At 33.1% G+C, this 21,592-nt stretch overlaps 2 protein-coding genes across 17 annotated transcripts in view; one reads left to right on the top strand and one right to left on the bottom strand.

Annotated features, from left to right (window-relative positions):
• Positions 1-21,592, top strand: part of Supt3h (SPT3 homolog, SAGA and STAGA complex component) — a 401,578-nt gene that overhangs the window by 19,479 nt on the left and 360,507 nt on the right. The window lies entirely within an intron of this gene.
• Runx2 (RUNX family transcription factor 2) overlaps positions 1-21,592 on the bottom strand; it is a 266,467-nt gene that overhangs the window by 241,423 nt on the left and 3,452 nt on the right. The window lies entirely within an intron of this gene.

Genomic DNA, 21,592 nt, shown 5'->3' with positions numbered 1-21,592 from the left:
ACAGTTTTATGTATCTTGTTGCTTTTGCCTTTGACCTAAAGTCCTACCCTCAATTTCAATACATATTTCTATGTACTTTCTTATATTTCAGATTTTTAGTTTCTGTTTAGTATAATATCTAATCATTTTCTTGTTGCTTGATGTCAGAAAGGCTCTAAGTTAGAATAGTTTTACTTTAAATTGATTTGCCAGTGGTTTTACCACCACAAATTATATGTCTTCCCTTCCCCTCAGAATTGAAATTCTGCCTTTATCAGATAATAAATTACTACTTTTGACTTTTTCTTTGTTCCATTGAATTTTCTATTCCTTTGCCAGTACTGCATTATGTTAGTTATTATAGCTTCTTAATATGTTTTAATATTTGGTGTTATAGTTAAGATCCATCCACATAACTTTTAAAAATATTTCTAGTCTCTTTTCTTATTTTTATTTCTCTGGATGAATTTTTAGGAATCATTTTATCAAGTTCCAAAACAAATTCTAAGTGCAAATTTTAAGCAGTTTCATTTTTCTTTTCTTTTTATGCTTTTTGCTGTATTCTCAGATTTCAGACATTGGTCTTTGCATTTGATTTTACTTCTAAAGTTGATTAATGAAGTAATTTTACATTTAGAATGTTTACTTGATAAACAACACTGGATAAAAAGAGCAAAAACAGCTGACTAATGAGTGGGTTGATTAGTGTATAATTAGAGACTCCAAAAAACTCAGTTTTATTTGTTTTTCTTGCATGAATGTAAAATTGTGCTGTGACTGCACTGTGTAAAAACCACCCAACTTATTCTCTTAATTTTAAATCATTTATTCTTCTTATTGAATGGTGGTTATAGTTGGTAATAAAAGACCACCTTCATTTTTTAATCTGTAAAACCCTACATTTTAATATAATTATGTATATATCAGTGTTTATACAATATGATTTATAGAGAATATATTTAATATATTTTATACACATAAGGATAATCTAAATGAATTTTTTTCTGAACATTTTAATGAAAGTTTCTACGGTAGATTATGAATGCTTGACACTTAACAGAACACCAGGTACAGTTGCAGTGATGTCCTAGGCCTCCATAGAGTGTGTTTTGCTCCTGTGATGAATTGTCCTACTTTGTTATTTCATTTGAATTTATGCATTTTTAAATTTGTTTTCTTTCTCTTTGGCAGCTGCTAATTTTGTGGTTCTCATAGGAGACTCAGTCTGTGATAGCAGCTTTGTTTCACCTTTCTCTGCTTGGAATCTGCTCCCTATCTGTTACAGATTAGCAATCAAATTTATTAGATTTGTATCTACAGTAAGAGTTCATAAGCTAGGAAAACTCGACATATTTTCTGTTTTTAAAAAGTCACTTAACCTTTGGTGCATAGAGTTAATGTCAGTTTTGAGAGTTGAGTTGCATGCATCTGGACTCAGACTTCAGGTTGTATTTTTAAAGTCTGTCAGGTATCAGGTCAAAGTTTATTTGTAAGGCCTTTGGAACTGAATTTCTTTTCTCTGTAACAATGAAAGGATTTTTTTCTTAGGTTGCTGGGTTAGTTCAGTCACTATTTTTTAACCTATAAAAATGTCTGGTATAATATTTAATTTTAGCTATGTTTAATTAACATTCATATCATTTTGAAGGAGTAGGTGAGGCCTCTAGCAAAGATAGGAGGGAGACTGTTGAGAGTGGTGAAGGTTTGTATGGCAGTAATGGACTCTGGGAGATAGCTCATCAGGGTTAGATTCAGGGTTACCTAAGTCACTAAGTACAGTCAACATCTGATAAGGGATCCAACAGTAAGGTTGTGTACGTTTTTTTTTGTACCGGGGATTGAACTCCGGGTCTTTGCGCTTGCGCAGCAGGCGGCGAAACCACTGCGCTAAATCCCCAGCCCCTGTGTACTTTTTTTTTTATAGCAGCACTAGAAAGCAAGGATCACTTGATTTAAAATTTTGACAGGCAGATGTGGAAGGTTATTGAAATGAAGTGTTGGAGGTTCGATCTCACGCTTAGGCTGGTAGAAAGGGATGGGATCAAAATATAGTACAGTTGACCAACTTGGAGAAAAGTGGGAAAGGAGGAAGGGATTGGAGATTTCATTGAGGTTTAAAATTAGGCAGAGTACAAGTCGTCATTTAAAGAGTTAAAGAAGTAGAGAATTAACAGGTAATAACTTGGGCATGCCCTCCAGAAAGTCTTCTCACCTCTCTGGTCTCCCTAATTACGTTTCTGTGTTCTTGGCACCTTGTACTTTTCGTATGAAGGTTTCAGCAATCTATTTATTTGTCTATGTCTGTCTCCCCTCCCTGATTACAGGGATTGTTTACTTTTTTCTTTTGCTGTATAGTGCCTGGTGCCTCTCAGGTGTTAACTTTTATACACTGATTAGGAAGTTATGATCACAGTGTATTGGATCATTTAGATGGACAGCCTCACAGAGTGCCTGTGGTTAGGAGGCTAAGAGTCTTCCTCAGAGAGGTAGGAAATAGGGGCATGGATAATCTTCATACTCTGTGTTCAGTTCATCAGTAATTTATTCAGTTAGTAATCATCACCATTACTCTTTTAGCATATTCTTTTAGCATATTGATATCTTTGTCACCTTAGCTCATGAAGTACATTTTTAGGTGTAACATTCTCTATTTAGAGTTCAGATTTCCATGGCATAGTCCTTTCTTACAGGATTGGTCAATATATGGTCTGTGGAAGGATGAGTGTCCTAACAAAGTCTTGCAAAAATGAGTGACACCTATTAGTTTTTTTGTTTATTTGTTTGTTTTTTGAGACAGGGTCTGGCTATGGAGCCCAGGGTGGCCTTGAGCTCATGGCAGTCCTCTTGCCTCAGCCTCTCCAGTGGTGGGATTACAGGTGTGGGCCACTGTTAGTGCTATTTTTAAATAATCACTTTGAAATTTTTCTTATTTATAAAATCCAAATAAGAATATTCAGCTTTTAAGGTTTTTTGTATGAATTAAATTAGTTCACACATGTAAGTCGTTTGTATTATAGATAGATGTTTAGTGCAAGTCTCTATAAATGTCTGTATCTTTCAAATTAGGTTTTTTTAGGATTACAAATACAATTGAACTTCAACATATTCTTAATTTGGCAATACTTAGGCTTAAACTCAGGGCCTTTGCCCTAAACTACATTCCTTACATTCTTACACTTTTTTCTACATTTTTATTTTGAAACAGAGTCTCCCTAAGTCACTAAGTTAAACTAAAGTCAAACTTATAATTCTCCTGCCTCAGTCTACAAGAGTGCTGGGCTAACAGGTGAAGATCATTGTGCCCGGCTTTACTATATTCTTCTTTTTGTTTGTGTTTTGATTTTTTGGTACCAGGGATCAAACTTGGGACCTTGTGGTTGTGAGGCAGGTGTCAGCACCATTGAGCTAAATCCCCGGCCCTTTAGCATATTATTTTGCAGGGCCACCTACCTGGTACTCAGACACAAGGGAATCTGAACAGTATCAGTTACTTAGACTGAAAGGACATCTAAGTGTCTCTAGAAGTTGGTTAGATCAGTTGTGTTGTGTTTTTTTTTTTTTGTCCTGGGGATCGAATTTGGGACCTTGTGCTTGCGAGGCAGGTGGCGGAACCACTGAGCTAAATCCTCGGCCAAGGTCAGTCATTTTATTTATTCATAAATGAGCTGAAGAGCAGAATGATTGGCTGATTTGTCCTCAGGCAGTGATGGCAGACCATTGGCATGTGTGCCACAGTGGGCTGTGGTAGTGGGTGTATCACTGAAAGCTCTAAAATGTTCGCCATCACTGTCTTAGGGTCATAGTTTAGTTATGGGTTGAAAACTGTATGACTGGTCTTCTAAACATTAACCCAGTGCGATTTCGCGGTACCTCTTTGCTAGAACTTAGTGTTAATATGGCCATCTCTTATTCCTTTTTTTTTCGAGACAGGCTCTCACTATATATTTCAGCCTGGCCTTGAACTCTGTAGCCAAGGCTGGTCTCAAACTTGTAGCAATTCTCCTGCCTCAGCCTCCCAAGACCTGGAATTATAAGTGTGTGCCCCATACCTGGCTTTATTCCTCATTTAAAAAAAATTCCAGCACTTATTTTTCTTTTATATTTAAGATGACATTACATTAGTGGAGTTATTTTTAGATAGGTGAGGTGTATATACTACTTGGAGCATTTTTTATTCAGAACATAACTTATGAACTTTAAGTTTTGTGAGCAATTATAAAATACTCTGAAATGTAAAGATTTCATTCATTTAGACATTACTGAGATGTCTTAAATTTCATAGTTAGAACTTGACATTAGGTGAAACAAATTATCCTTAAAAGTTTTTTTTTGTTGCTTTCATACATTTTATAAATGTTCTTTAAAAGACATATTGATGTATTTATGGTTCTTCTTAACAACCAGACTTTATTTTTACAAATTATTCTTTGCTTTGAAGTTAATTTCTTCTATTTTTTTCTCTCATTTCTATTTTTAATGTTTAGAGAAGTGTTATTCAGCATACCCAGTTTGTGAACTGTTTGTTATTGGTTTTTTGTGAGATTGGTAGCTTGAGTCAGAATGTGAATCAATTCTCTACTTCATTGAAGGAATTTCCTGTGACTGAGCATGAATGGTGAATATTGGAATTGCCTAATGCAGTTGGTTTATGTTCTGATGCATGTTCCTTGAATCTCATTGTGGATGTGGAGCACATAGTTCTTGGACGTATCCGGTGACAGTACACATCTGTGCTGGAGGATTATTGGGTACTAATGCTTTCATTTATTCACTCAACACACACCTATTGAGTTCATGGCTTTTGAGAAAATAGCAATAAATAAGACAAAAACCATTTGCATCCTTAATCTTCATCCTAATTTTGTTAGAAATAACTATATTATTTCTCATTTTCCAGGACTGTTTTTATTTTTTGGTACTGGAGATTGAACTCAGGACCTTGCGCTTGTGAGGCAGATGGTGACACCACTGAGCTGAATCCCCAGCCCCCATTTTTGTAGTGAATTGTATTCTTGAAGTTTACAGTCTTTGACTTATATATACCTTTACATAAGGTATCAAGTATTACTTTTAATTGCATTTTTAGCTCAGCTTTTTTTCTAAGATTTATAAAACCTTTGAAAACAAAGTAATTTTGTATTGAGTCACTTTCTAGTTTTACTTGAAATTATTTTTTCTTAAGCAAGGTGTCTTTATTTAGAAGGAGATAAGGAAGAAGCTAATTTCCAGTAATCAAGAACAGTGCTGACATGGGCTGGTTGTGAAGTGGTGGAAGAGCATGATAAACAATCACATTTTGGTTTCCTTTTACATTGCTGATAGGTGACCAATTGGTCACAGTATTTTGTAGTTTAACAATGAAATACTAGAGTCTTAATTATGAAAAATAAAGCTGGCAAATTAAGTTGATAATAAATAATATCCTGTGACTTAAATTGTCTAATAGTTCTTTTTTTTTTTGGTACTGGGGATCAAACTCAGGACCTTGCACTTGCCAGGCAGGCACTATGCTGCTGAGCTACATCCCTGGCCCTACAATTGTTCTTAAATACTAGTGTGCAAACTGTATACATAATTATTTATTGAAATCCGGACTTACAGTGTTTCAATGAAATGTACATCTGGCTTTAGAATACAGATAACTTTTTAGTAGTGTCATTTCATAATGTAATGCTTTTAGCCTTCATATAGGTAAGGAGAAGGAAAAGATTCTACATTTTTCATGAGGTCAAATGAAATGTGTTGTATTACTGTCATCTTTAGGAGTCAAAATTGGTAAATTCTTTAGCCTTGTTGCTTTGAGAGAGAAGATTTTATGAGATATTTATAATCTAATTTTTTCGATTTAGAAAAATCTTTGAGATTTAGTCTTCTGCTTGAAAATAAAATTCAAAGAATTGTGTTTCATTTATTTGAATTTTTTCCTGCCAGTTGCATATACTCCCCTTTATTTTATTTTTTTATATTTTTAATATTTTTTTGTTACTGGGGATTGAATTCAGGACCTTGCACTTTCGAGGCAGGCGGTGGCACCACTGAGCTAAATTCCAGGCCCCCCTCCCCTTTATTTTTGTAGATAGAACTCAAGGATGTCAGAGAATTTACAAATGTATGGAGTGTAAGCCTTATTGAATTTGTTTATTTTACAATTTAAAAAAAAATCAAACAAATTTTGTTTGTATCAAGCTTATCTTGCCTATATGTTTATTTCTTTTGGGTTCAAATGATTTATGAGTTATTTCCTTTGCACATGTCGGACACCAAGAGATTTTAAATACAATTGGAGAACTTTACAACTTGAGAAACGTGAAAATATATCTTAAGAAAATTGGAACACTGCTCCAATAGTCATACATAAACCAATGACATAGAATTCATTTAAAAATAGAATTGTAGCTGGGCATGGTGGCGCACACCTGTAATCCCAGCACTCAGGAGGCTGAGGCAGGAGGAGTTCTGAGGCTGCCAGTTTGAGGCCAGCCTGGGCTACATAGTGAGTTCAGGGCCAGCCTGAACTACAAAGGGAGACCCTGCCTCAAAAAACCAAAAAGGAAATAAATTAAATAAAAATAGAATTGTTCATTGTAGTTTAATTTATAGTATCTCTTAATTCTTTAGCTATGGAATGTAAATTAAGGTTATACGATGACATCATTTTCATTTGTGGCACTGGGGATTGAATGCAGGGCCTTTGCACTGAGCTACATCCCAGCCCTTTTTTATTTTTTATTTTGAGATAGTGTCTTGCTAAGGTGTCTAGTCTGGGTTTGAACTTGTAATCTTCCTCCCTTAGTCTCCCAGAATGCTGGGATTACAAGCATGTGCCATCATGCTCAGATATGACATCCTTAACACTTAAATCTTCACATGCATGTAAATAATTCTGTAGTCTTGGCTTTTTTGGTAGGAACTCATACTTTGTGAGATTTTTAAATTTAAAACAACTTTTTATCATAGGAATTACCATCTTCCTTTCTAATAATAAGTTATTTTAAAATTATTTTCTTTTTTCTCTTGTATTTCTTTAGCATGTCTTTTTTTCTTGTTTCTTTATTTGAGTGATTGTTGAATTCCTGTTATATGCCAGGTGTTTGGCCAGATGATTTGAGAAGAGGACAAGAAGGGGTGGAATGTCTTAAACACCCACGGTGACAATACTATGCCATATTTGCTTTATATAATCTCATGATCATGTGATCATCACATGAGATAAGTTTTACCATTTCTAGTTTACAGATGTGGATTTATGTTCAGCGAGATTAAAGATTTGAGTAGAAAATACAAGTGACAGAGGTAGGTTTTGATTCTAGGAATATCTGGTTTTATATAGTGTTGCCTTTCTAGAGGGGAGACAGGTAATAAAGGAGGTACACTTCCTGTCTTCAAAGCAGGATGTAGTTTAGCGCACTGTATGTTTGCTTTGTGAAGATGCTTTGGAGCTTCTCAGGAGAGGGTGCAAAGTTCTAGCCACCTTCTCAATTCTTCTCTCAACCCAGTAGGCCCCTATAACAATCCATTTTATTTACTGGGCTTTCTCATAGCATTTCATGAGGAAAATGGATTTTATAGTTTTAATTCCACTAAAGTCACCAGCTTAGAAGAATTATATATGCTTACGTATCTGTATAAGTAGATTGAGAGCTTTATACACAGACACAGACAGAATGACAGGTATTAGGTAGAGATAAGTATGGAAAGAGTTTAGGAAACCTTTCAAAGGCTTTTAAAAAGCTGAAGTTGTGATGTGCATTGTACTGATTGAGTAAATAAGCAGCCTGTCAGATGGATTGGATGGAGGAGATCCATTGTAGTAGGCCACATGAGAGGCCATGGCTGTGAGAACAAGGGATAGTAAACAACATGACAATGTATAGGTTAGACTGCAGTCTTAAAGGCTGATGGGATTACTGGCTTGGCTATGAAAGATGACTCTCATATTTCTATCCCAAAGGAGTGGAAAGCTAATGTACCAGTTTTCTTTCTTTTTTTTTTTTTTTTGGTACCGGGGATTGAACTTGGGACCTTGCGCTTGCGAGGCAGGCACTGGAACCACTGAGCTAAATCCCCAGCCCAAAGAACTGGATATATATATATTTTTTTTGGTACTGGGGATTGAACTCAGGTCCCTGCACTTGTGCAGCAGGCGGTGAAACCACTGAGCTAAATCCCCAGCCCTTAATGTACCAGTTAAAAGCATTCAGGTGTGTCCTGTGGCGCACCCCTGCCCAAACTCAGAATCTTGTACTTGTGAGGCAGGTGCAGTGCCACTGAGCTAAATCCCAGCCCTAAAGCATTCAGTTTTATCATCTGTATCTAAATTGATTCTAACAAATATTTGAGGAGTCTATAATAATTATTTATACTACAGTATGGTGGGGGGTATACAATGAAGTTCAAAAGGATTAGAGGTACAGACTCTATCCAGGAGGTAAAAATGCACAGAGATGCATCTAATAAAGTCCCTCAGTGGTTGCTAAGATGGACCAAAAATTTTTGCTGTTAAGCTTTGTAACAGATAGAAATGCATCATTCTATACAGTACTCATGTCTCAGAAGAAACTAGATTTCATCCTTGTCCAGGTAGTAGAACATACAGTTTTTAGAACTGTAACATTTTTGGGTGATGAGGCCGGAGATAATTTTCCTCCGTGGAAGCCAGTGGGAACTTTATTATGTAGTCAGCAGTATCCTTAACTATATGTCTGCAGTAAACATAAAATCAAGTACTTGGTTGAATCTTACAACATCTTTAAGTTGAGGAAACAGCACTATGAAGTAAAAGCACATTTATTTATTTTAAAAGTGGCTAATGGGATGTCTGATCTCAAGACTAGTAGTTTGTCTGGAACTCTAGGGATTTCTCATGGCCCCTTAGGCCCCTTCCCCTCTTGCTTCCTTTTATCAGACAGCTCCAGTGTGTCTGTTCTGTAGCTAGAGTTTGAGTTAAACTTGGTGCTTTAGGAGAGTTCCACATTTTTATACTTAACATTTCTATTTTTTATGAGTAATGTGTAAGATAAAGTTAGAATACTAACAGATTATATGTAATTACATATGCTTTATAAGTACATATATAATAATTGTCATTACTGGTTTTTGTTTTGGTGATAAGGTGCATGGTAAAAATGTTGTGTCCCACTCAGTTTGAGGAATGGATAGTGACTTTCAGATAATTTTAAATTAATATTATTTTACCAAGTTGAGCCTTTGAATCTATCTGGGCTGTGGAAGATTTCAAAGTTTTTTTTCTTTTATGAAAACTGGCCAACTCAATACTGCATTGCCATTTAAAGGGACCAAGCATATTCTTTTACAATGATGTGAGCAGAAGGTTGAATTTTTACATATATTAGATTATAATAACTTAAATTTGAAAATACTTGAGATTTTATAAATGCTTTTTTATCTTGTATCTCATTTAAATCTCAGCATCCATGTGAGGCAGGACAGGCAGATGAGTAATTTTTCCCTTCTTTGTTTTCATATACAGGCCATTTGCCACAAAAATTAGTTTGCCTGGTTCTGATTTAACTAGGTTAAATGGAGACGTTTCTAAACTTACAAAAGTGAAGCCTGATATTAGAGTACTACATGACAACTACTAAACCAACTCGCTTATAAATAGTCCCTTCTATTTGGAGATTTTAATATTCTCTGCCTTCTTCTTGTTTCATTATCTCCCTTGTCTTGGGTCTTAGTCTTAGTTCTGTTTCCGAAGTGGCCTTTTGTTCTCCTTCCATTCAATATATTTTTCCTGTCTTTAAGGCAGACACATCTTTCACATTCAGGATTTTTTTTCTAAGCCCTCCTAGCCAAGAGTAAAGTGCTGGTTTATATAAAACTTATTTATACAAAAGGTTAACATGTTTCTCAATGCTCTTAATTTATAACAATTTTAAATTTCTGTAGGCTCTTCATAGTTCTTAGTGTGCCTAATGCAAAGAAACTAAGTGATTATGTTACCATTGTAGGTGATACTCAAAGGGAAATGCTCTTAAGGGAGATTTAGAACTTAAAGCAGTGCTCTGGGCCATGAATGAAAAGATTCAGATGAGCAGAGAAAGAGTAAAACACTGCATGAATGGGGAGCAAAATACACTGTTTCCAGCTAAGGGAAAATCTATATTAATGGTGGAGAGGCAGAATAAATGTATAGGTAGGGGAAAGTTTAGGCCAAATAAATGAGGGAGTTTCCAACTGTTTATAAAGTATAAGTTGGAAGTTCTGCTTAAAGTAGTTTGAGAAGTTCCTTCAGAGGAGATAAATGTCTGGGAGCTTGGTCATAATCTAACCTTTCATGTGCTAATCTAGTGGATGTTCTTTTTCTTTGTCATATTTCCTTCATATCACCTTTTATCTCTTAATAAAGAAATTTGAATTACTCTTTGGCTTGACAGTTTTTCATACTTATAATCTTCTATATTTTCTGCTTTATTCAATCAGTTATGGAGAGGGAGAGAAAACAGTATAGAATATCAAAGGGGAACTTGTTATAAAATTAAAGTCTCTAGACCAGTCAGCTTGAGACATTTGCTGGCTAAGATCTTGCAGGGATCATTAAAGGCTTGCTTTGAGTATTGGAGTGAGTCCTGCAAGCCTGTACCATGCCTCACACACTGCCTGTCTCAGGAGCTTGGGGCAGATAATGGCAACTGCGTGCTGAGCTATTTTTGACAACATGGAAAAGTATAGACTAGCACCTATTAGTACAGTTGAGAGTTTAATAATTTGCAAAGTGTCTCACAGTTATTGAAGATACTGTTTTACAATAGAGATTTGTGCATATAGGACTCTTTCTTGTTCAGCATTGTAAATAAACGGGTGGATGAACATGAGGATTCTTGAAAAATTGTATTTTGGACAGAATTACATGTAACTTTTTCTGTTAGTCTCTTGAGTCCCTCAGAATTAGGAATTAGGAGTAAAGCATTAGGTGTGCTTCTTAGTATGCGAGCTGCACCAGAGGTGAGATGGATAGCTTTGGGGAGCTGGTAATAATAAATGAATTGAATAGTCCCTTAGTTGAAGATTGTTTTCAGCAGGGCTTCTCAGACTGTCTTTCAGATTTATCAAATTTTTCTTTCTATTTTAATTTTCACAGAAAACTTACAATTAGGTCGTAATATTTTTATAGATGAGAAAATTAAGACACAAGAAGCTTAAATGGTTTACTCAAAGTTAGATAATAAATTGTGTAACTGGGACTTAAACTTAGCACCAAAGACCTTGCTATGTCTGTCATGTTTCCATGACATTCTATGGTTTTTATGATAATAATTTTCCCACCTAAAAATAGTTACTAATCAGGAGGAATTTGCTTTCTTATAATTTGAGTGTGAAAAAATTAAAATACTGTTCCACATACCATTTTTTGGTATGGGTTCAGGCAAAATAAGCTTTTCAAACATTAGCGCTTATTATCTATTTTAAAACTGTATTATATGTTTACATTTCCAGTTGGAATATATTGAGTACATATTAAAAATCAAGTCTTTCCTAATCCTACTATCTAAATATAACTATTACTGTTTTGAGTTCCTCTAATACATATTTACACTCCTGTATAATTAAAACGAGATTGTGTTACATATAATTTAGTAACTTATTTCCCCCCTAAATACTGTACAACTTTAATAATGACAAAGACAAAACTCTACTCTTTCCTATTTTCTTCAGAATCATTAACACCATCACTGTTCTCTATAGGCTGCAATCCCATTTTCCTCATTTTTCTCTCTTTGACTAACTGCTGCTGAATTCCTCTATTTTCTTTGTAATATATTTAACTTATTCATATTTTTCATGTCCTGTCTCAGTTTTTTTGTATTAGATTAGTGACTACTGAATCACCATGCCATTCTTAAATATATTCTCTGCTTCTTTGATTAATAGTTCTGGGGGCACACAAAACTTTTGGTCTCTCGCATCTTTTAGTGGCTTCTGTTGGGCAATAAAATATTTTCTCTGTCACATTTTGTTTGTAACTACATCTTTTTCTAACTTCTTGCCTCCATAGCCAGATAGGGTACCTGAGTCTGAGAACTTGTAATAAATTGCCACTAATGAAGACTTTGAACTTCTATTCGGTAGTTATTTTCATATGTGTATTACAGTTTACCTATTTCATTGCTTTCCTTCTCTTACCTTGAGTTATTAAAGACAAATTAATTTTTATCCCTTTTCACTAGATGTTTTTAAATTAAAACTAATACAAAAATGTTTTAAAATGTATATTTGTAGAAATGGTGAGCCCATGCTATCTAGGCTTTTTAAAATTGTTGGTTTGATCATAAACACACTGCCTGTCAAATTAAATGTGGGTGCAGAATGATGGAAAAATTTGTTGACATTTGTAGATCCCCAAACAGCTTTCTTTTCTTCTCCTTGTGAAATGTCCTGTCTAGCTACTATCCACCAGTAGTTTTGTGGGGCATTACCTATATATAGATATCAAAATCATTGTGCTACCTGAAATGATGGCTTCTAGTCACGACATCTTTTCTCACTGGAGCCATATAGACTGAAAAATATATTCTTAAACAGTGTTATTTCTGTGTTTTGCCAGGGATAAAAACAGGTACAGCTCTTTGGGGCTTTTCTGAGAAGTTTTTAAGTAATAATGTTGAATTGATTGTGGATGAAATCAAGGTATATAGTACATTGTCAAAAATTCCCTTCCTGGAATCTTGCACAATGTATTTTTGGTAGATAAGGAAATAACAAATCTTTAGGCTATCAAGTGACATATAATTGAATAGATTATAATTAAATATTAAAATTTAGAAATAACGACTATATAGGTCACTTGGCCTAAGTGTGAGTATATAGGGCTTTTTAGGTAGGATAGTGAAACTATGATACAGATAATGCCCCAGAAAAATACGGGAACTAGGATTTGATTCCATATCTGAGACCAAAGTCCATTGTAATTTTAATTTTATTTGTAAGGCAGATTCAAGGTTGCTGGTGTTCAATTTAAGTTTTAAGTTTTAACTCTAAAATGATATTTTCAAATCAGATTAAATGTCTACTGTGTGGTATAGACACTAAGGATATTGATTATAATTGGTTAAGAATTATGTAGTTGTTTGAAGCTTTCATTTCCTAATCAAACCTAAAGTAAATCGTATCCCTTGATACACTGTTATATTTTCTTAATTGCTTTGGTTCTTTCTGATCAGTATTACTAAAAGATATGCATTAGGATAATTTGAAGACACAAAGATTATCTCTTTGTTTTGTCAATTAATAAATTTAGAGTAATTATGTTTCTGAAAACCCCTTTGCAGATGAAATTGTGAATTAGAAAGTTACTTCTTTAAGGTCATGTATGACACTATAAAGTAGTAATTAAGAGTTAAAAGGCTTGGAGTTGAATGTCAGCTCTTCAACTGTGTGATCCTGGGCATGTCTCATTACTTCATTTTGTTTCCTTGCCTGCAAATAATTATGCTACCCATTTAATATAAGAGATTGATGCAAATTAAAGGAAATAATGCTTACAAAGGATTTAGCACTGTACCCGGCACAAAGAAAAACTAACATAAAACAAAGTACAGCTTCAGTTGAAGAACATGCTATGAAAATCAGGGGCTGTGTTAGGCACTTTGATTTTTAAAATATGTTAATGTGAGCTAATTAAATTGATTTAAAGTTTAAGAGCTTAAGTTCTTGGAACAAATTATTATATACTTAGAATAACTATTTGAACCTATTAGATAAAGAAAAGTATTAATGTTTTTGACTCTTCATCTTATTGAATATCTCATTTTTCTTATTAATATTACTCATTGGACATATAACCAATGAACAACATCCCTACTAAAAGAAAGGGAAGGAAAGAAAGTAACTATAATGTTTTATTTCTTGTGAACAAGCTTTACAAATGTTTAGTGGGAAGACAGTTTGAGATTAATATATTTTATATGCTCATCATATCTGCAGCTTATTTCTGAGCATATTAAAAGTTGAATCTGTTGGCTCCCAAACTTGGCTGACTTGCATGGGGAGCTTTGCTTAAAAAGGTTCTTGAGGGTCCCCTTCTCTGTGTCTTACTCCACATCCCCTCAGACAAATCTGTTGATTAGCCATATTTGGATACCATTAGACTATGACAATTATGTGTGTAGCTCTGTGAACTCTTTAATGGAGCATACTCAGTTTTTATAAACGTGTTATGGACAAGTAATAAATCCACTTAATTTACTTTGCAAGATACTTTTATCAGATACTTTTGAGAAAATTTCTAAACCATTGGTGCCTACTCAGTAGGAGTTTTATGGAGTGATTTGAACTATTGTGCTCCAGAATAGCTCAGGATAAGGGAAGGCCAGCAGAGCATAGGAGACTGTCACGCAAGCTTATGGAAGAGTGAGCTTCCTTCAGTTCTGTACCTTAGATGCTTGTGTCTTAGCCTTGTCCCAGGCCTGCTTCACAGAAGGAGGCTGCATACAGATTTTCACTTTAGTTTAGCATAATCCCATGCATACTGAATATTTTATTAAAAATTGATGAGAAAATGAAAATAATGTAGCTGAACCCAAATTTATATTAACTTAGAATTTTAAAAAATCTGAAAAAAATAGCATTATGCTTTTTTTCTTGCCTGCTTAGTAATTGTCAGAAGCTCAGAAATTCCACTGCAGTAGAATCTTGTCTGACACTGAATTGTGCTTGGTTGTTTTACCTACTGGCAGCTACCTGAAATCAGTGCTCTTATGTTATAAGTTTAAATATTTGAAATATAGTACCATTAGCTCTTAATTTAAACTTATCAATAATCATTGAAGTATTAACCAGTGACTATAGTTTTACTGCATTTTTATTAATATAGAATTCTTGGAGAATTTGCCTATAATTTTTTTTTGTGTGTGAGTGCTACATCTGGAAATGCTCAAAAGTTGTTTGCCTTTTTAAGAGAATAGCTTCTTTAGTGGTGAGGCTCACGTTAAAGAATGATGAACCATAATGTGAGGAAGCAGAATATTGTGAATTATTGTTTGGCAAACATACCTAATGCAAGCATTAGCTCCTGAAGGCATTTATAAAGCACCACTTGCAGAAAACTAGAGATAGGCTACACAGAACTTTCTCTGTAAACTCTCAGAATGTAAATTAGAGCACAACTTAGTTTATTCAACAAGGACTAAATTCTGTAAGTTTAATATTGATATGTTTATAGGTTCCACGATTAATGTGTAATTAGTATGAAAGGAACATTTAGAATCTGTTAAAATTTGTAGATGTGACATCATTGTCAAGTTAGTAGTTTTATTTCTTAAAGTTACAGTTTATTTAAATACATTTTCTTTGCTCTAAATTTTTATTTCTTCTTGCAGTAGTGCCAAAGTAAGTTTTCCCAAGTAGAATTATTCAATATTTAGCTCCACTGATATACTATTTAAAATAAAAATAAACACGTAACAACCAAGGGTGGAAGAGTGTGTAGATTTGTTTTTAGCTTTCTTTTCTATGGCTTCTCAGAAGTGTATCATATTATAAATACATTCAAAATGTTTTGCTCTGAGGATATGTAGCATTCCTATAAAGGTTAAATCAATAAAAATGATTTGGACACATTCCTAAGCATGGCTAGAACAGGTAGCTCGTTGTTTTAGGTACCCTTGAGTTTCTGGAGCAAATCATTATGGCATAGCAAAAGAACTTACTAAAAGTTGCTTTCTATGTGTAGATGCATCAGCTTTAAAAAACTGTTTTTCTAACCTTCCAGAAATGAGTATTTTAAAAGTAGCCCTGTATATATTGATTTTTGTTAGGGGTTTTAAATCCAGTTAAAAGTTTTGGAGCTTTTTTCTCTTCCAATGCTGAAGATACATCATAATTGATAAGAAAGAGGTACGTATAGGAAAAAACGGAATGGTCAAGCCTTTCTGGCGGATTTAAAGTAACTTATACAGTAGTTTTGTGATTAAAGAATTACACATTGTAATGGTAAAGTTAGGAGTTAGATATTTCTTTTTAGTCTTGCCAGTTTAGAAGAAAATTCAGTAGTCATTGAGTTGTTAGGTTCATTTGAACAGTTCAAAAGGCACGCTTGAATTTGAACTTTTATATTAAAAAGCACAAATGTATGTCCCGAGAACAGAGTTGGCTTCTCCTTCTATTCTTACTACGAGCCAGTTTTATTTTAGGCATTTGTTGGCATTTTCTTTTTCATTTCTTATATTTTGAGTATATAAATCTTCAGATCACACTGTTTTTAGAGGTGCTTTTCAGTAAATATGTCAGTTTATAATAATGAATAAGGCTGTTTTTTCTTGAATTTGCTTTAAAGCAGTGTTGTAAAAGTATTAGATATTTTTTGTATTCATAAAAGCATAGTGATTTACCATATATTTGAATAAAAAAGATCTAAAGAAAAATTTGAGATATGAGATTTCATTGTAGAAAATCTCTTTGTATTTTTTGTACATATATAATTTGTAAGTAAATGCTTTATACAAAATACTGTGTTATATTATTTGTTGGAGACATGATTTAATTTCATAGCTAAGAAAATGGCTTGAATATGTCTCAGTAAAAATTTATTTTGTATGTAGAGAGATTTAACCACTTAATAACATAATTTAGCAATTTAAACCAAATATTTTGCTCTTTTAAAAAAGTTATTTAAATGTCTTGATAGATTCAGAATATTTATGAAAGTAAAAATAAGCCTAATAGCATATGACTTTAAATTTTCTCTCTGGGTACTTGTGAATGAATATTTTAAAACATTGCTCTATATGTTTTTTTCTAGTCATATTAGTACACCAAAATATTCTGTAATATGCTTATGCGTGCTATAAGGGAAATTACTTTTACATTTTTACTACTGAATAAAAAATGAAGTTCTAACAGTACTCACTGTCTATATCTGTCTTAGATAATAACACTTTTTAAAATGTGGATTCTAGAGGTAAAAAGTTCAAAAATATTTACCTCATAAATTAGATAAAGGTGTGTGTGTGTGTATGTGCGTGTGTGTGAGAGAGGGAGGGGGGGGAGAGGGAGAGAATTATCCATGATGTGTATGTATGTATAATTTTAACAGTTGGGAGAAGATAAATTTTGTGTGCATATTGGAGTTTATAAAACTATGAAAAGTATTTCTGATGTGGAGAGAAAATTTGGATTAATGATCAAAGGTTGGATTACATTGAATTTCATGTTTACATTGCTTTACAAACATAGTGCATTGTCTTTGTAAGTAGTATCTGTTTTGTTTTTGTATTGAACCTTATATTTGTTAGAGAGTAGCATTTTTTCCCCCTGAATTTTAACAAAAGCTGAATTATCTAAAAGCTGTATCGATTTTGTGAAAAGTAAAAATTAATTTTACTAGATTATCTTTTGTAGCCACTTTTATTACCTAATGTTAAGATGCTACTGTTTTGTTGTGTGTTTTCTCATCAACCTGTCAAAATACCTTAATTGTTTTGAATTGGGTGTTTAGATCCTTAATATGATTTTTTTTTTTGGTGCCAGGGATGGATCTCGGGTCTTTGCGCTTGTGCAGCAGGCAGTGAAACCACTGAGCTAAATCCCCGGCCCAATATGAAATTTTTGCATGCTCGTAATTATCAGTTTTAGAGAAAACACAGTGACTGATATAATGTTGGTTATTATAAAGGGTTTTTTTTGTGTGATACTATACTGTCTGTCATTACATGTATCTGTGGTCCGAGAGAAGTTTATGAAAGAGTGATAATTCACTTTTCTCCAAAAATTGGATTTTTTTTGAGATATGAAATGTAATAAGATTTATTATTATTTAAAGTGAATCTACACCCTTAGTCTTTTTGGTATTCATGTGCTTATTTTCTAACTTTTTTTTTTTTTTTTTTTGGGTACCGGGGATCGAACTTGGGACCTTGTGCTTGCGAGGCAGGCACCAGAACCACTGAGCTAAATCCCCGGCCCAATGCGCTTATTTTCTAGGGTCAAGTTGCAGTGATATAGCAATGGGTTGAAATTGTAGAATATAGTATATTATGCCATAATAAGATCAGTGTGATGATCTTTTGTTTTCAGCTTCAGAGTGAATGCACGTCGGTTAGATTCATTTAAATACTTTTCAGTCATTTGGTAGAAATAATGATATCTTTCACTTGTCTTGGAAATTTGAAGTCTTAAATTGAGAAGTTGAGGATAGAGATTTAAAAATAATATTAATTAATAATTATTATAGAAAAAATATCAAAAATTTAAAATTCAATTCATTGTTTACCCAAGTGGTTTACTTGGAGACTGAGTAGATGTATAGGAGACACACCTGTTTAGCTCCAAGCCAGGTGTGTTCTTTGAGAAAGTATCCATAAATAGGGATCTTTTAGCAGATTAATTCCATTTATATTTGTCCTTGTAAAGTGCAATGATTTATTTAACTGATGTCAGTTTCTAATTGTTATGCAAGTTTTTAAATGGAAAATAATGTCCTGGGGTTTTATAAATTTAGTATTATTTTTATCTTGAATTTCTTAATAGATTCTTAATCTGTTGGCTTCAGAGATTGACATTCCTTTGTTAGTGTCCATGCAAAAACAATTATTTTTGAGGAGATACAAATACCGTCTCTTTTTTTTTTCTTGGTTTATAATCATTATTTTAAGTTTTGTAGTCACTGATGTATGAACTATATATAAAAATTTCAAATCAGACTGATGGCCAAAAGAAATTTAAGTTGAATATGTATGGCAGGTATTTTGTTTCTGTATAAAAATACATGTCCACATAAAATTTTGTAGAATACCACAACATCATTATTCTAATTTTTCTAAAGAAATACTGTGCTTATATATGTTTTCAAAACTTTATTGATGATTGTTATGTGTTGGTTAGCTTTTTTACAAGGTAAGTTTAGTTGTGAGGTATCTGACCAGAAGAAATATATAAATAATGGTTTGGAACACTCAAGGTTTGTGTAATTTTAGGGGAATCAATAAATGTGTATTTAAGTTCTTGGATTTTTAAGAATAATCTTTTATGTAAATATGGTTATAGTTGATGGTATAATGACACCATTGATGTTAAAAAAATCATTGTAACTGAGTAGTGTAATAAAATTAATTTATTTGACTTTTTGGTAAAAGGTTTTTGTCTTACATAGGATATTTAGATCTAACTTGGTAGGAATGTTAGTAATCTAGTGTAACTCATGTATAATTTTTTAAGTAAAATGGCAGAAATAGTGGAGATAACAAAGTGGTTGTCAAAATCTTATATATACATTTTTGAAAGCAGTTTTAACTTGGTAAATTTTCTAACATCAATATATTAAGTTCTGTCTTAAATTTTATTAGAAATAGCATTCACTTCATATGTGTGTATGTTAAATTCTATTTCTTGTAGGCAGTAGATTTAAAAGGCAAAAATTATTTAATCAAGGTAAATTAATATCTTTCATTTAGAGCCAAAATCACACTTGGTATTGGCATATTTAGTCCTTGGATATTTATTGGATTTTTTTCCCCTTCTGGTGCTGGGGATCAAACTCAGCCTCGTGCATGTGAGGTGAGTATTGTACCACTGAGCCCAGCCTCTGTATGTTGGGGTTTGAGTGTTAATAACAATATAGAATATTTATAGGCAGTGCATGAATAGCAAAATTTTTTCTAATGGTAAGAATAAATGCTTAATTAGCAACTATCCTTTAGAGGAGTTTTAAAATTCTATAGCTCATCTTATTTGGGGTTAACACTATATGTTAAATGATACTGTTTCTATTTAGTAGAAGGCATGTTTATGAAAAAAATATCCTTTAGACTTAAATCTTGTTCAACAATAATGAGAATTTAAAATGTTTTGTAGGGTGTTTCTTACATCCATTCAACACTATTCCAAACTTGAACCCTATGTCCTTGTTAGTAGTATAAGGGGGAGGAAACTCCTAAGAATGTGCATAAGGTGAAGATATGGTATACACTATAATAAAGGAACATTTAATCTCAGTTGCTATACAGGTCTTAAAAAGTTATGTATGGTCTGTTTTATATATATTTTCTGTTGAATGGACAAACCCTTGTGGTTAACTGTGGTTAAGATTATAAGGAAACTCCCTTTGAATAAGGTATAGAGTTGCTCCAGTTTTTGAATTGTAACACATTAATCAAAATACATATCTGGTAAATTCCATAATCTTTTTGATATGACAAGCTTGTATTAAAGTACATAATGTCATTACCTGAGACTTCCTTTGTTAAAGATTTGTTTTAAAATATTGGAAATTTCAGATTTGGTGTGAAGATTTCTTATATTTTATCATTTATAAAATATCAAGTACTGGAATTTATTATTCTGTTATAGGAGCTTAATGACAGCTTTTTTGGGGGTAGAATTTTACCTTGAGTGGAAGTTATACAGAATTCACTGGATTAAGAGAAAAAAATAATGCATTAAGATAACCCATTGGAAAGTCTGCCTAAATTAGCAATATTTTTGCTGGTACTAATTTAATGTAAGTATGGCTTGGTAAATGAAAAGAGAAATTATGCACTGTCACAATTAGAATTTTAGGTTTTGCAGGAAGGATGTTTTCCCCATTTGTCGACACTGTAGAGAATAGACGCTTCCACTAGAACCCTTTATATAAAAATGTCTCTAAAAACTTGCTTGGTAATAGCATTTACTAATGATTATTATGGTGAGCTTTTACATGACTTCAGTATTGATTTAGAATTGTCATAGTGTCTTGGGACACTGTTAGGCCAGCATGGAAGGTTGACATTTGTCTGCTTTAGATAGGAATTTGAGATTGCCCTGTTTTGCCATCAGTCTTCAGCTATACTCGGGTGGGTAATTAATCATAGGAAATGCAAAAATAATCCAGTCCGGTCCCACTGGATTTTTTATATGAATACTTACTTTTCCTATATACAGTATAAGTATATATATATATATGTATATATATATATATTTATATTTTATACACACACAGTTGAGGTATTTAGGTAACCCCTAACCTTTTGCTTTAACAAAGAAGTACAGTATAAAAATATTACCACAGTTTTCATGTGAGCAGCTCTTGAGAGGAAAAAAAAGCCCTCTAGATGAATATTTGTTGAAAAAAAAGTTGTGATACAGAATGTCTTAGCCCCAATATAGTACTTGAGGACCACCAGTGTGTAAAATTGAAAGCACATGAGTTTTGAAGCACTAGAAAAGGTTTGTAATTGATTAGCGCTGCTTGAAAGTATTGAAATACAGTGAGATTTGATTTGTGAATGGTTCTATTCAATAAAGATTAATTCTGTGTTTGATAAAATCTCAGTGCCTTCAATGAGTTAGCTAGCCCCCCCTGCAGTTTATTTAACCATCACATATTTCAGTGTTCTTTTAACAAACTGGAACATTTCTATCTTACTGAATTTAACTCTAGCATGATTGATTTAAGCAGGTCAGACTAACAGTGATTAGCTTGAAGGGATTAATTGAATAGATTAATTTTTTCTATTAAAAGAACTAAAATATATCATAATGTAATCATGTTCATTTCATGCCTTGTGATTTAGAGACTATCTGGAGGTTCATACAAATGTACAGTATCTTTTTCTATGATTTGTTTTTAATCTTTCATATTTCAAACATTTTTTAAAATGAAGTGAAATCTAACAAT

This window comes from Heterocephalus glaber, unplaced genomic scaffold (genome assembly GCF_053883595.1).
Source record: "Heterocephalus glaber isolate CG9 unplaced genomic scaffold, H.glaber_assembly_v1.0 deba00001497, whole genome shotgun sequence".
Lineage (NCBI taxonomy): Eukaryota > Metazoa > Chordata > Mammalia > Rodentia > Bathyergidae > Heterocephalus > Heterocephalus glaber.
This window is presented reverse-complemented; position numbering and strand designations above follow the sequence as displayed.